Source organism: Lissotriton helveticus, chromosome 5_1 (genome assembly GCF_964261635.1).
Source record: "Lissotriton helveticus chromosome 5_1, aLisHel1.1, whole genome shotgun sequence".
NCBI lineage: Eukaryota > Metazoa > Chordata > Amphibia > Caudata > Salamandridae > Lissotriton > Lissotriton helveticus.
Window position 1 is genome coordinate 2,088,712,566 of NC_136065.1, and position 15,560 is coordinate 2,088,728,125.

The window sequence follows — 15,560 nt, forward strand, 5'->3', positions numbered from 1 at the left end:
CACGACTCTGAAGATTGATTTCATATTCTGTGCCTCTGCCTATCCTCACTAGCCCTGCAACTCCCCCTTCTTCTTCCCTTGACATTTTTCCCCCTATCTCCCCTGACTTGTTTCACAACTATCTGTCTAAAGTCAAATCTGGTTCTCCCTTGGACGGTGTTCCCGCGCGTATCCTCAAAATCCTCTTCACTAACTGTCCTGGTCCTCCCCTCTCTCTCCTCAACTCCTCACTGGCCTCTGGCACTGTTCCCTCTTCCTTTAAATCTGCTGTTGTGCTCCCCATTCTAAAAAAACCTGGTCTAGATCCTTCCCTCCTTGCTAATTTCCGTCCTATCTCCCTCCTCCCCTACTTGGGTAAAATCTTAGAGACCCACGTTACCTCCTGCCTTTCCTCATACATCGAGGACAATGGTCTCTTAGCTTCCCACCAGGCGGGCTTCCGCCCTGGCCATTCTACAGAAGCGGTGGTTCTAGCGGTCTTGGATGAACTCAAGGGCAAGGCTGATGTTAACCTTCCCCAAGCCTTGGTGCTTCTCGACTTGTCCGCAGCGTTTGACACGGTCGACCACTCCATTCTGCTCGGCCGTGTCTGCGCAGCGGGCATTCGGGGCGTGGCCTTTTCCTGGCTTTCATCCTTTCTTCAGGATAGGCATCAGGCTGTTCATCTCTCCGGTTTCTCTGCCCCCTTCTGTCCAGTCACCTGTGGTGTTCCTCAAGGCTCCTCTCTTTCCCCTCTCCTCTTTAATCTGTACATCTGTCCCCTTGTTTCCTCTCTTCTCAAGCTGGGGGTCTCTGTATATAATTACGCAGATGACCTCCAGCTTGTCTTTGATCTGTCTGCCTCTCCTGATTCTATTCCCAAGTTCAGTTCCACCCTTATCTTTATCGCTGAGTGGATGAGCGCTAACCATCTTAAGCTCAACCCCGATAAGACGGAACTTGTCCTCACGGGTGGCCCTTCTAACCCTTGGTCCCCTGCACATTGGCCCCCTTCTTTCGGTCCCCCCCCCACGCCCTCTTCCTCTGTTCGTACCCTTGGCATCAAAGTCAGCTCTGACTTAACCATGCACAGCCAGATCAGCTCTGTTGTGTCTTCATGTTTCCTTTCCCTCCGTCTCATTCGGAAAATATCTCGATTCTTTACCATCGACGCGCTTAAAACCATAATCTTGGCTTTAGTCATCTCCCGCCTCGACTACGGCAATGGCCTGTACGTGGGCATTCCTTCCCACGAGTCCCGACGCTTACAGGCCATTCAAAACCAGGCTGCCCGTCTCATTCTCTCCCTCCCCAAATCCTCTCACATTACCCCGGCTTTGAAATCCCTTCACTGGCTCCCTATCCGCTTTAGATCCCTTTTCAAACTTGCTTGCTTTGCCTTTCGTGCCCATTCTCGCTCTGCCCCTGCTTACATCACTTCCCTCATTTTTTCCTATGTCCCCAGTCACACCCTCCGCTCTTCTTCTCTCTCCCTTCTTCACATTCCCCGCTTCCGTAAATCCAGATCTGGGGGCACTCGTCTCTCTGTCTTGGCTCCCCAGTTCTGGAATAGTCTCCCACTTCATCTTCGCTCCATTCCTATTTTTAGCCACTTTCGGAAAGCCTTAAAAACTTTTCTCTTTTCTTTGGCTTTCCCTCCTTAGGTTCCCCTGTGTTCCCCTCTGTGAGTTCTGATCCAGGTCCCCCAGCGCCAGGAAGCCGCTTGGCAGCAGTGCGCTTTATTAAATATTGTTTTCATTTCATTTCATTCTTGGGAAACAAAGTTGTTATGTTATATGGTTGTCAGAAACTAATCCCTTCTTGTACTTTCGAGAAAGTTTCTAGTGACCTCTGAGCTAGCTGACACACACATAATTAGGTCTAATCTATTCGGAAGAGACCTAGTTGACCATAGTCCTACATCTAAGCTGTAGTATATATTATTCCAATGCGCAGAGCCTATTGGGAATATAGGAACTACACTACAAGAGAACTATTGCTGCAGTATCATCAGGATGGGACTAACCTGATCATCTGAACCCAACAGGTGCTATGCTAATCCACACTTCCCATATCTCTCGGATAACCATACCAAGGGAAAGGGGAATAGGACGAGAGGTAGAAACAGAGTACTCTACTTATTTTTTACAGCTATGTACTGAATGGTATTCATTACCGAAGTTGGAACTGACTGATTTGATTTTCTCCACTCAAAAAGGCAGCTCCTTTGTTTGTCAAGAAATGCAGTTTTGCACTGGCTTGGTCTTTCCAGAGATGTTTTAAGGCAAGGGCAAATTGGACTCTGGCCCAGGGCCCCAGCTTTCCAGCTGTCCCCCTGATAGAGCAGCTCTGTTCTCCGCACAGCCCTGTCCTGATGACCTTGAATGAGTTTTCAGGCATAGATTATTTTAAATACAGTTTTATTCTATTTTTGATACAAGTCATTTTGAAAGTGTATTACAAACATTTTGCAGAGCAATGCTGTTTGTTTTACAACACCACGCAAAGTCCATAAAAACATTTCTCTTAGATCAAAACAGGTCCTCACATATGAGATATGGGAGTGGGTCTGCTGCTATATTACAATATTGAAAACACACATCACTATCCCTAAAAAATAAATGGAAACTCATTTAGAATTTGGGCCAGTGTGTCTGTGCAGTGTCAGTGACCTGGCCATAGTGGGCATGATAAAGCTGAAATTGGATCATAAATCCAAAGCTGCTCCGAACAGGGGCCCCTAAACTAGCTCTGACCCAGGGCCCCCATAATCCTTAAGATGTCCCTGGGTCTTTCCAATCCTTCATGTTAATAGTATTTGATGTTTGGCGCTCCTTAATCTATTCTCACATTTTTTTACAAAATATCTAGATTTGTCACAGTGCTTACATAATCTTTGAGCATTTCGTTTTGTTTGTTCCTTTAAAATAAGACCCTTCACAATGCCTAATGACACAGGCATTCACAATACCTAATGACACAGGCAATCGGTTGTCTAACTTTTAATCGTTTTCTTGCTGAATGGGACTCTCAGACATGAAGTCTCTCTTGACTCCACTTTATCATTTGGTTCAATGCAAAGTTTGCTCTTTGCTCATAATCTTAGTTTTCTCGGAGTGACGCTCAGCTAAATGCTACTAACTAACTCTATGAGTTCTGAAAACTTTGTGAGGGATTAACAACCTGTCCTAGTATATCCTTGAATTCATTCCATAGCCCTTGCTAAAAAAGAGGAGACATTGTTTAAAATCAGCCTCAACTACCAAACAATTACAGGTGGTAATATCACTCATCAAATCTTAATGCTCTTGTTTCAAATTCAGTAACTCACTACTTCACTTCAAATACTTTATTCGGTTTTTCATGTTAAAAACCATAAAAGCAATATTGCAATATCCACATATAATTTGATAAAATAGATGTTTGAGCAAATTCCCCGTAGGTATTATACAAATCATTTAAAATTCATAAAAATACAATATTAAAATACAGCTAAAAGAAGATTATCACTCTTCCCGTCTATTTCTAATTTTTAGAGCTGATTTAAGGAACCCCACCAGATATAGGGTGCTTTCAGGTTTTACCATTTGTAAGTGATATAAAGCCGGGCGGACCTGTTTAAAATTTAGACTCTTTAATATGGGCTTTAGGTAGAACCTGCGTGGAACGTCATAAAGTGGGCAGATAAATAAAAAGTGTACCACATCCTGCGGAGAGTATCTAAGGATAGAACACATGCTTTCCTATCAAGAAAATTCCACATGTGTACCAAGATGGCTGAGAATTTAGCAGTGATCATTGCAGTTAATTAATGAAATACTCAAACAAACAGCATTCCCACACAAACACCATAGGACAACGGCTACTTCAGTTTGAGCATCAGGAAATTTCATGGCATGGCATGCTTAAATTGGTACTTATTAAGGAACAATGCAAACGTTTTTAGATCACAAGAAGCTTTCCTGAGATGCTAAACCTATAACAGGATGTATCATCGTGTGTATGCATATAGAAATGAGGGTCTTGTACTGTGACTGGTTAGGTCAAGGAATAAGTAGTTTCGGCTTTCAAAGTCAATGAAATCTGTCTTTTATTTTTGCTTTCTGTCTTCGCTAAAGAATGTAATTCTCTTTCGACTTGAAATAACTCGGATTGTAAGGAATCGTTCCATGATCTTGCAACACAAACTTCCTGTTCTTATTTGTTAACTACATCTAGGACTGCGATGCTAATCTCCACACTTCTCTGCACCCACTAACAAGCATGCAAAGGATACTATGATTGTTAGCTGTAAAACCTAGGAAAAGGGGATGTGACAATTGAGAGAGCAACAGAACCACTGCTTATCTTCACTCCAATTTTTACTGCTGAGCTCCACCTCTACTGCAAAGATGTTATTTACAAGAAATAATTATTTTTGTATTTCATCATTTGCATTCTAGTTCACTAATCCAAGTATGACATACGATGTATCTTGTCGCAGTCTCTGTATATGTTACACTATGCCCTTGATTGAATCTCTGTTGCATTCTACAGCTAAAAGATAAATAAAGCCTTTAATAATATAGGTGTAAGAAATAATCAGAACTGTAATATATTCATTACTTTAGAGATATAGACATAAATAACTACCTACAGTGGTTTATAAATCTAGTCTGTGATCTGATCTGAAAGTCGTCCTGACAAATGGTTCGCCGAGGCACCTCAATTTCATGCCCTAGGATGAGAAGATATTGTCCATACTCCGCACAGAAGGCATCAGCGGGAGCTATAGGCTGAGTGAGAACAAACACTATCTCCCCATCGCTAACAATTGCAACCTCTACCCACTTATCCCCCTGTTCACTAATTCAAATTTGTACAATAATGACATCCAATTTACACATGTTTATTATAACTCATCTCAATCTACCATTTTCTCACTCTGTTACACCATGTCCCATACACAAACTCATAGATGAAAAGTATCTGAACAATTGTAAATTAAAATGTTTGCCACTAAGTTCACTCTCCAGTATATAACGTCTGCATGTAACAATTTACTAATACTAATATTGGGGCTAACCACCATAATCTGATTCTCATCCTGCAGAATATTTCGAATCATATATAACCATTTTTGCAAAATCATTTCTGGTAGTATACCTTAGATCAGATGAATCCATGCAAACTCGAACTGCAGTGTTCTAATTTTGGTTTTGAAAATACCATATCACTGCATTGGATTTTTTATTTCTATGTTATATATATATATTCACTGAAAAAAACATAGGTTTAACACACGTTATAGTTAGGAATTAGCATTTAAAAAACCATAGAAATTCACTGAAAAAAACCATAGGTTTCACACATGTTATAGTTAGCTGGACATTACACTCATACAAAACCATTGAAATTCCCCGTTATAGTTAGGTCAGCTAACTATAATTCGCGTGCCCGCAATGCACTGCTGATGATGTCACATATACCATCACTCATTACATGGTCAGTGACATCACTCATGACATCACTGATGACATCTCATCAGTTTATATGCTCCTCTCTCTAACAAAAAGCAATCTGCTTTCCTACTTAAAAAGACAGCATATTAACTTGCTCTCTCTTTCAAATAGGAAAGCGGTTTGTTGTACTAAAGTGGAAGCCGCGACCCTCCCGCCCTACCAGAGCAAACAGCAGTGTCCCGGGGGAAGGCACCCTGGGACACTGCAGGAGGTGTCGGACCCCAGGGCCATCAAGAACTCCAGGATGGAGGCCGCGCGACCCCCTCCCAACATTAAAAAGCCCCGAAAGGTGGTGGCCCCTGTGGCTAGGGGGTCCATGCTGTCACGTACCCCCCAATTTTAAATATTACTGCCCCAGGAAGGTGGCGGTCCCCGGAGCATGTGGGGGAGCCGTGAACCCCCCCGCATACTTCAAAATAAAACCCCGAGGGTGGCGTTTCCGGGGCTTGGGGGACCTTTCAACCCCCCATTATTGAAAAAGAATTGCCCCCGGGACTTGGCTCCCCCGGGAGCTAATTAAGAATAAAACGGACTAGTTTTTTTTCCTTTTCCACCGCGTACGAGTACGATACGCGTACCCCGCCCATTTTGGGGCCTAAAGATCCATGTGGGACCCCCTCAACAGGCCTAGAGGGTCAACATTTTTCTACCCTGCCCCCTTTCCTTATTTTTCAACTTTGTTATACTGTTTTCTTGTGACTCGGTGCTACCGAGGCACAAGATGGCTGCCAACACTTCCTGGTTTTGAGTGTTGACAGACAGTTGACAGCCAATCAGCATGCAGCTCGCGCTCATAATTAAACGGATCTCCGTCAGCGTGTAGAACTCTGTCTCTAGATATCGCTATGATTTTACTTGTAATTTTCTCAGAAACTACTGAACGGATTTACACCATTTAACAAAAAGCACAATCTGCGAACCGAACTCTACCTCTCTGCCAAATTTGGTGTCATTCCGTTCAGCCGTTCGGGCTGTAGCCCTGGCTAAAGGTCCCTATGGAAAATTGCATGGGGAAAACATGTTTTGGGACCCCCCTTTTTTTTCGGCCCCCACTTGACGAATCACCACCAAACTTTCAGGGAAGGAGTGGAACCGAGCAGGCCATTTTCTTGGAGAAATTTGTGAAGATTCGTCCACCGGCGCCAAAGTTATTCCAAATAGAATGTTGTGGATTTCCTATGGAAACTAGGTCCTAACTATAACCTCCTACTGGCTACCGCCAGTAGGTAATATATATATATATATATATATATATATATATATATATATTTAACAAGCTGGTATCAAGCAGGTGAGCGGGAACAGCAAATTCAAAAGGAAATCAAGAAAGATACCGCACACATTTGATGCGATTGACGTTTTTAATGAGGCAGTGATTACAGACTTAAAAGATCTTGCTAAACACACCAGTGCTGGGATTAAACATTACAACATGCCACACAAGTACTGGGATGCAATAAAATCTTTAAGAAATGACAAACCATCAAGATTAAACCATCAGATAAAGGCGGTAATATGGTAATTTTTAATAAGGAACACTACCACAGAGAGGCAATGCGGCAGTTGGAAGATGTTAATTGTTACACTCCAATTAGTCGGAGAAAGTATGTGGACTGCATAACGGAATGCCATCGCCTATTGGGCCAGTGGAAAGAAGAAGGCATGTTGAACCATGACGAATATCTTTTCCTCTATTGTGATGAACCCACTTTACCAACATTTTACCATCTTCCAAAAATCCACAAACACTACAACAATCCTCCAGGTAGACCCATTGTGGCTTCAATTAATAGTCTCCTGGAAAATACAGCCATTTATGTAGACTCCTTTCTAGCCCCTTTTGTGAGAAACTTAGCATCCTATATACAGGATACACAGGACTTTTTAAGCCAAATAGAAGGAGTCATGTGGGAACAAGATCTATTGCTAATTACTCTGGACATTACCAGTCTTTATACGTGTATTTGTCATTCTGATGGGTTAAAGGCAACAAAATGGTTTTTGGGCCAAAGACATCCTAAATTTACCCTACACAATGTCATGCTACTGGATATGATTTCATATTGTCTGCATAAAAACATCTTTACATTTGCAGGGCAACTGTACCAACAAAAACGGGGTACAGCGATGGGTACGTGCTTCGCCCCCAGCTACGCAAATCTTTTCGTTGGCTGGTGGGAGAAGCACGTAGCCTGGGGGGAGGCCAATGACCAATGGTTGGATAGGATTGTACTCAGGTCGCGATATATCGACGACTTTTTATTGTGTGGCGCGGTAATCAATCCTCGGCTGAGGAATATATTGCCGCCCTAAACAATAATGATTTAAACCTAATATTCACAGGGACCATTAGTGATAGTACAGTCAACTATCTGGACTTACAGGTCTACATTGAGAATGGCACCTTACTGACCCGTCTCTTCAGAAAGCCAACTGCAGGAAACGCAGTCCTGCATGCAGAAAGCCATCATCCTATAAGCCTGATTAAAAGTATACCCTATGGCAGTGTTCTTCAATCTGTGGGGCGCGCCCCCCTGGGGGGCGCGACACCATCCCTGGGGGGGCGCGCACTCCACCGACTCCACCACTACCGCTATTTCTTCAGCCCTTTTAAATGTGACCTTTGGATTGGAGAACACGAGCCAATCAGCAGACAGAACGTCACCACCGACGTTCCACCAATGAGGGGGACAGCATTATAGATGGGAGGAAGTGCGCGAGATTTTGGGTGCATAAACTCTTGCATACTACTACCTTGATTGTGTGGCGCTTCTTCACTCCTGCCGTGTGCTTGCTGCCTTTTCTTCTTTGCTTGTTCTCTGCCTGCTGCCTCGCTCTGAAGGACCTCGCCTCAGAACATTTTACATCACCAACAGGTAAGTAAAGGGGAACAGAGAGGGCATCTGCTTTCCTAAAATAAGTCTGTTCACTTTCGGTTTGACTGCACAGGAGCCTCCGTGCCTTCCACTTCAGCTGAGGCCTTTCGGGGGTGAGAGGAGGAATGATGCTCATACAAGTCAGCTGCGAGTATCTTATTTAAACTACTTTTTGGAAGTGTACATTGTCTGCCCACGAAGCCCACGTCAGATCCTGTGACATCACAGGGTTTTGCTGATACTATTTAGCACTGGCCCTGACAGTCCTAGAAGTTAATTGGACCTCAAACTAATATATATTAAATGCAGAACTGAAAATAACTCTCAGATGGGGCACAGTACAAAGGGGAACTCGTACAGATCCTGAGCTATGTGCGGAGAGCCAAGGACAGCCCTCGGGTAGGGCAGGGTGTTGAGGACAGGCGCTCACTCCTGGAGTTCTGTGCACAGAGCTGGTGTGGGCTGTTGAGGTCAGGCGCTGCACTCCTGGAGTTGTTTGCACAGAGATGGTGCGGGCTGTTGAGGACAGGTGCTGCACTCCTGGAGTTCTGTGCACAGAGCTGGTGTGGGCTGTTTAAGGCAGGCGCTGCACTCCTGGAGTCGTGTGCGCAGAGATGGTGCGGGCTGTTGAAGGCAGGCGCTCACTCCTGGAGTTGTGTGCGCAGAGCTTGTGCAGGCTGTTGAGGACAGGCGCTGCGCTCCTGGAGTTGTGTGCGCAGAGCTGGTGTGGGCTGTTGAGGTCAGGCGCTGCACTCCTGGAGTTGTTTGCACAGAGATGGTGCGGGCTGTTGAGGACAGGCGCTGCACTCCTGGAGTTCTGTGCACAGAGCTGGTGTGGGCTGTTTAAGGCAGGCGCTGCACTCCTGGAGTTGTTTGCACAGAGATGGTGCGGGCTGTTGAGGACAGGCGCTGCACTCCTGGAGTTCTGTGCACAGAGCTGGTGCGGGCTGTTGAGGACAGGCGCTCACTCCTGGAGTTGTGTGTGCAGAGATGGTGCGGGCTGTTGAGGACAGGCGCTGCGCTCCTGGAGTTGTGTGCGCAGAGCCGGTGTGGGCTGTTGAGGTCAGGCGCTGCACTCCTGAAGTGCTGTGCACAGAGCTGGTGTGGCCTGTTTAAGGCAGACGCTGCACTCCTGGAGTTGTTTGCGCAGAGATGGTGCGGGCTGTTGAGGACAGGTGCTGCACTCCTGGAGTTGTGTGCGCAGAGATGGTGCGGGCTGTTGAGGACAGGCGCTGCGCTCCTGGAGTTGTGTGCACAGAGATGGTGCGGGCTGTTGAGGACAGGCGCTGCGCTCCTGGAGTTGTGTGCACAGAGATGGTGCGGGCTGTTGAGGACAGGCGCTGCACTCCTGGAGTTGTGTGCGCAGAGATGGTGCGGGCTGTTGAGGACAGGCCCTGCGCTCCTGGAGTTGTGTGCGCAGAGATGGTGCGGGCTGTTGAGGACAGGCGCTCACTCCTGGAGTTCTGTGCACAGAGCTGGTGTGGGCTGCTGAAGGCAGGTGCTGCACTCCTCGAGTTGTTTGTGCAGGGCTGGGTCCGTCTGTTGAGGACAGCAGCTGCACTATGCTTAATGTCTTGTCTTTCCATACTCAATTTGACTTTTAACTGGGGAATCAGGTTCCAGAAATGTTGCCGGATATGGCCTGGGATATGCGGACGACGGTCGATTTATGTAGTGTACCAGGTTCCAGAAATTTTGTCAGGTGGTGGGGGGGCCCGACATCTAAAAAAATTCAGCTGGGGGGGTTCAACCTAAAAAAGTTTGAAGACCTCTGCCCTATGGGGAATTACTGCGCTTGAAGCGTAACTGTACAACTGAGAGAAGCTACATAGTGGCTAAAAATGAAGCGCTAGAGCGCTTCAAAGAAAGAGGGTACAGGAAAGGTGACCTAAAACGGGCTGAAGAGCAGGTCAACAAAATTGAAAGAAAAAAACTGTTGATTTCTAAAAACAAAAGCCAGGGCATCATAGATACCAGTGTACGAATGATCACCAAGTACAACGAGAAATCAGCCAATATAATTCAAATTTTCAAAAAGAACTGGCACATCCTCAAGTCAGACAACGTGCTCAAAAACCATCTTCCCAAGCGTCCACCCATCACTTATAGGAGATGCCCCTCAATCGGAGATCAGTTGATACACAGCCATTTTTCCAATTCCAGAACAGTACAAAATAAACTGGGGATAAATGGTTTCTTTCCCTGTCGGAAATGCAAAGCTTGTAAGTATAGTGGAAAAGTTACCACCTTTGAAGGCAGACCTGGGGATCCTAGGCCCACAAGAACAATCAATCAATGTTTTAACTGTAACTCCGAATACACCATCTATTGCTTAATCTGTCCATGTAAAAAAAGATACATAGGCAGCACTAAGAACCCTACTAAACAAGCATTTACAATGCAATGGTTTCGCCTTTGGAAAAGTTAGAGCTATTGGCATTGTAAATGACAAATTTTGTATTTATGTGTTGGTTTTGAAAACAGATAAATAAATGGCATTGTCATTTACATTGCCATTAGCTTAATCTCTTGCAAATGTGAGACCTATTGTACCCTACGGACGAGCTCAGCAGACAGCAATTACTACCACACACACACACCCAGAGCCACACACACACACACCCACCCAGAGCCACACACACCCACTCAGAATATTAATATTTGGCTTTTAAGGACTAAAAAGAATGTATTTACCATAACCAGGATTCCGATTTATGTACAAGGTAATGTGAGAATCTGTATTACTTGATCGAAAATCAGGTTCTGAAATGACCAAAGGGGTAAATATTCATACTAATATTCTCCTAGATTATTAGATTACAAGCTTCATATCTATTACCATCAAGACCTGTCAGGGGACAGATGTGCACTACCATTTGTGCAGCGGGTGCAGTGGCACCGGGGCCCACTGCATTATTGGCCACTTTTCGTCTGCAAAAGTAAATGAATAAAAGCTGCGCTATAGACCATTGATTGCAGAGCGCCTCAGCTGTGACTATGGCAGACGCAGATAAGTGTTACTTTACTCCGATATTAATATACCTCATAGCACAGATGAAGTATACTTACAGACTTAAGCAAACATCGAAGTACACTTTGCTCAAAGATAAAACCCACACACGCCGCAATAAATAACCGAATGACCCCACACATCGAGATATATAGCGCTTTACACCGAAAACCGGGGACGGGACTGACATCAGCACATAAAATATTCGACATAAAATGTAAATAAACAGTGAACCTCTCCTCAGAGAGGACCAACACCCACAAATGTACACCGACACACAGACTAAAACACACCCACCCCGAGTGTAAAGATATAGCGCACACAGCAGAGAAAGCACCTCACAAACATGGGGATACCTCACCTACACAAATACGCGCAGGCACACAGCAGAACACGCCTCGGAGACAGACTACCCCGCTCCCACGCGAGGCAGACAGGCAGGGCGTGCTACAATGTGTTTAAAAATCTATTTATAACCACAAGAACCCGAGGTGAGGGTCCCGGCACATCGCACGCAGCTGCACTGACCTGCGGTGTCCCCGCTCCGGCCCGGGTCCTCGGCTCCTCCCGCCTCACTCCCCGGCAGGTGTGTCCACGCCCGGCCGCTCACAGGGGGGAGGGCAGCTGCAGTAAAATGAGATCAGTTGAGCTCGTGCAAATAAATGCATTTATTATTCCAAATGCACCTTTCAACGTATCCACTACTTTGCTCTTCTGTCTGTTCGCTGCTCCGTCCTGAGCCCTTCGAAGCATTCTTGAAGGGAGAGGACACGGACGGCGGGAGTGGGCGGGAGGGGGCGGGAGGGGACACGGACGGCGGGAGGGGGCGGGAGGGGACACGGACGGCGGGAGGGGGCGGGAAACGTGCACAGGACAGCGAGGGGGGGGGCGGAAAGGCACACGGAGGGGGCGAGCAGAGAAAGCACCTCACAAACATGGGGATACCTCACCTACACAAATACGCGCAGACACACAGCAGAACACGCCTCGGAGACAGACTACCTCCCGGCACATCGCACGCAGCTGCACTGACCTGCGGTGTCCCCGCTCCGGCCCGGGTCCTCGGCTCCTCCCGCCTCACTCCCCGGCAGGTGTGTCCACGCCCGGCCGCTCACAGGGGGGAGGGCAGCTGCAGTAAAATGAGGTCAGTTGAGCTCGTGCAACTAAATGCATTTATTATTCCAAATGCACCTTTCAACGTATCCACTACTTTGCTCTTCTGTCTGTTCGCTGCTCCGTCCTGAGCCCTTCGAAGCATTCTTGAAGGGAGAGGACACGGACGGCGGGAGTGGGCGGGAGGGGGCGGGAGGGGACACGGACGGCGGGAGGGGGCGGGAGGGGACACGGACGGGGCGGGAAACGTGCACAGGACAGCGAGGGGGGGGGGCGGAAAGGCACACGGAGGGGGCGAGCAGAGAAAGCACCTCACAAACATGGGGATACCTCACCTACACAAATACGCGCAGGCACACAGCAGAACACGCCTCGGAGACAGACTACCTCCCGGCACATCGCACGCAGCTGCACTGACCTGCGGTGTCCCCGCTCCGGCCCGGGTCCTCGGCTCCTCCCGCCTCACTCCCCGGCAGGTGTGTCCACGCCCGGCCGCTCACAGGGGGGAGGGCAGCTGCAGTAAAATGAGGTCAGTTGAGCTCGTGCAAATAAATGCATTTATTATTCCAAATGCACCTTTCAACGTATCCACTACTTTGCTCTTCTGTCTGTTCGCTGCTCCGTCCTGAGCCCTTCGAAGCATTCTTGAAGGGAGAGGACACGGACGGCGGGAGGGGGCGGGAGGGGACACGGACGGCGGGAGGGGGCGGGAGGGGACACGGACGGCGGGAGGGGGCGGGAAACGTGCACAGGACAGCGAGGGGGGGGGGGCGGAAAGGCACACGGAGGGGGCGAGCAGAGAAAGCACCTCACAAACATGGGGATACCTCACCTACACAAATACGCGCAGGCACACAGCAGAACACGCCTCGGAGACAGACTACCTCCCGGCACATCGCACGCAGCTGCACTGACCTGCGGTGTCCCCGCTCCGGCCCGGGTCCTCGGCTCCTCCCGTCTCACTCCCCGGCAGGTGTGTCCACGCCCGGCCGCTCACAGGGGGGAGGGCAGCTGCAGTAAAATGAGGTCAGTTGAGCTCGTGCAAATAAATGCATTTATTATTCCAAATGCACCTTTCAACGTATCCACTACTTTGCTCTTCTGTCTGTTCGCTGCTCCGTCCTGAGCCCTTCGAAGCATTCTTGAAGGGAGAGGACACGGACGGCGGGAGTGGGCGGGAGGGGGCGGGAGGGGACACGGACGGCGGGAGGGGGCGGGAGGGGACACGGACGGGGCGGGAAACGTGCACAGGACAGCGAGGGGGGGGGGCGGAAAGGCACACGGAGGGGGCGAGCAGAGAAAGCACCTCACAAACATGGGGATACCTCACCTACACAAATACGCGCAGGCACACAGCAGAACACGCCTCGGAGACAGACTACCTCCCGGCACATCGCACGCAGCTGCACTGACCTGCGGTGTCCCCGCTCCGGCCCGGGTCCTCGGCTCCTCCCGCCTCACTCCCCGGCAGGTGTGTCCACGCCCGGCCGCTCACAGGGGGGAGGGCAGCTGCAGTAAAATGAGGTCAGTTGAGCTCGTGCAAATAAATGCATTTATTATTCCAAATGCACCTTTCAACGTATCCACTACTTTGCTCTTCTGTCTGTTCGCTGCTCCGTCCTGAGCCCTTCGAAGCATTCTTGAAGGGAGAGGACACGGACGGCGGGAGGGGGCGGGAGGGGACACGGACGGCGGGAGGGGGCGGGAGGGGACACGGACGGCGGGAGGGGGCGGGAAACGTGCACAGGACAGCGAGGGGGGGGGGGCGGAAAGGCACACGGAGGGGGCGAGCAGAGAAAGCACCTCACAAACATGGGGATACCTCACCTACACAAATACGCGCAGGCACACAGCAGAACACGCCTCGGAGACAGACTACCTCCCGGCACATCGCACGCAGCTGCACTGACCTGCGGTGTCCCCGCTCCGGCCCGGGTCCTCGGCTCCTCCCGTCTCACTCCCCGGCAGGTGTGTCCACGCCCGGCCGCTCACAGGGGGGAGGGCAGCTGCAGTAAAATGAGGTCAGTTGAGCTCGTGCAAATAAATGCATTTATTATTCCAAATGCACCTTTCAACGTATCCACTACTTTGCTCTTCTGTCTGTTCGCTGCTCCGTCCTGAGCCCTTCGAAGCATTCTTGAAGGGAGAGGACACGGACGGCGGGAGTGGGCGGGAGGGGGCGGGAGGGGACACGGACGGCGGGAGGGGGCGGGAGGGGACACGGACGGCGGGAGGGGGCGGGAAACGTGCACAGGACAGCGAGGGGGGGGGCGGAAAGGCACACGGAGGGGGCGGGACGGACGGCGGGAGGGGGCGGGAGAGGACACGGAGGGGGCGGGAATGGACAGCGCATCTGAATTCACTTTCAGTGAAAGGGGAGGGAACGGGAAAAAACGTAACTCCGCCCTGGGAAAAAATCTCGGGAACGCCCCCGAATCTGGTCCGGCCTTGACGGACAGATCCGGCACTCAATGGCTAGCCTCCATTTATGGAGCTAACCAATGAGAGCCGGGGGACGTTCCAGGAGTCCTTATTGACGACATAGGATTTCACCTGCGCTGAAGAGCTGCGCAGAGCGCAGCCTTCGGCAGGCGAAACCCAAAAACGCAAACTAGAGCATATGCGTGCAATTACAAATAAAGACCTAACATATCCCGTCGCAAGGCATTTTGAAACATACCATCAAAGTAACAGGGACCTGTTACAATTTTATTGTATCGACGGGATAAATAAGCATGAAAGAGGCGGAGACAGATTAAGAAGACTTAGAGCCATGGAATCCCGTTACATCATTGAGCTGCAAAGCATGAGCCCGGCTGGACTCAACAATGATGAAGAACTATGGACACATTTAGAATGATAATGTGAAATGCCAACATTTAGAAATCACGCAGTAGCATATTCTCCTTTTTCCTCTCTCCCTTTCTAATTCTGCTCGAATTTAAAACTGAATTTTGGAAGAAAATAGGAGCAGTAATGGTTAACTAGACAAGGCTAAAAGCCCATTCAGGGCACAATCATGAAACCACAGTTAGGTTTTATACAAAAACTAATAGTTACAATGAATGTATGTATTTCATC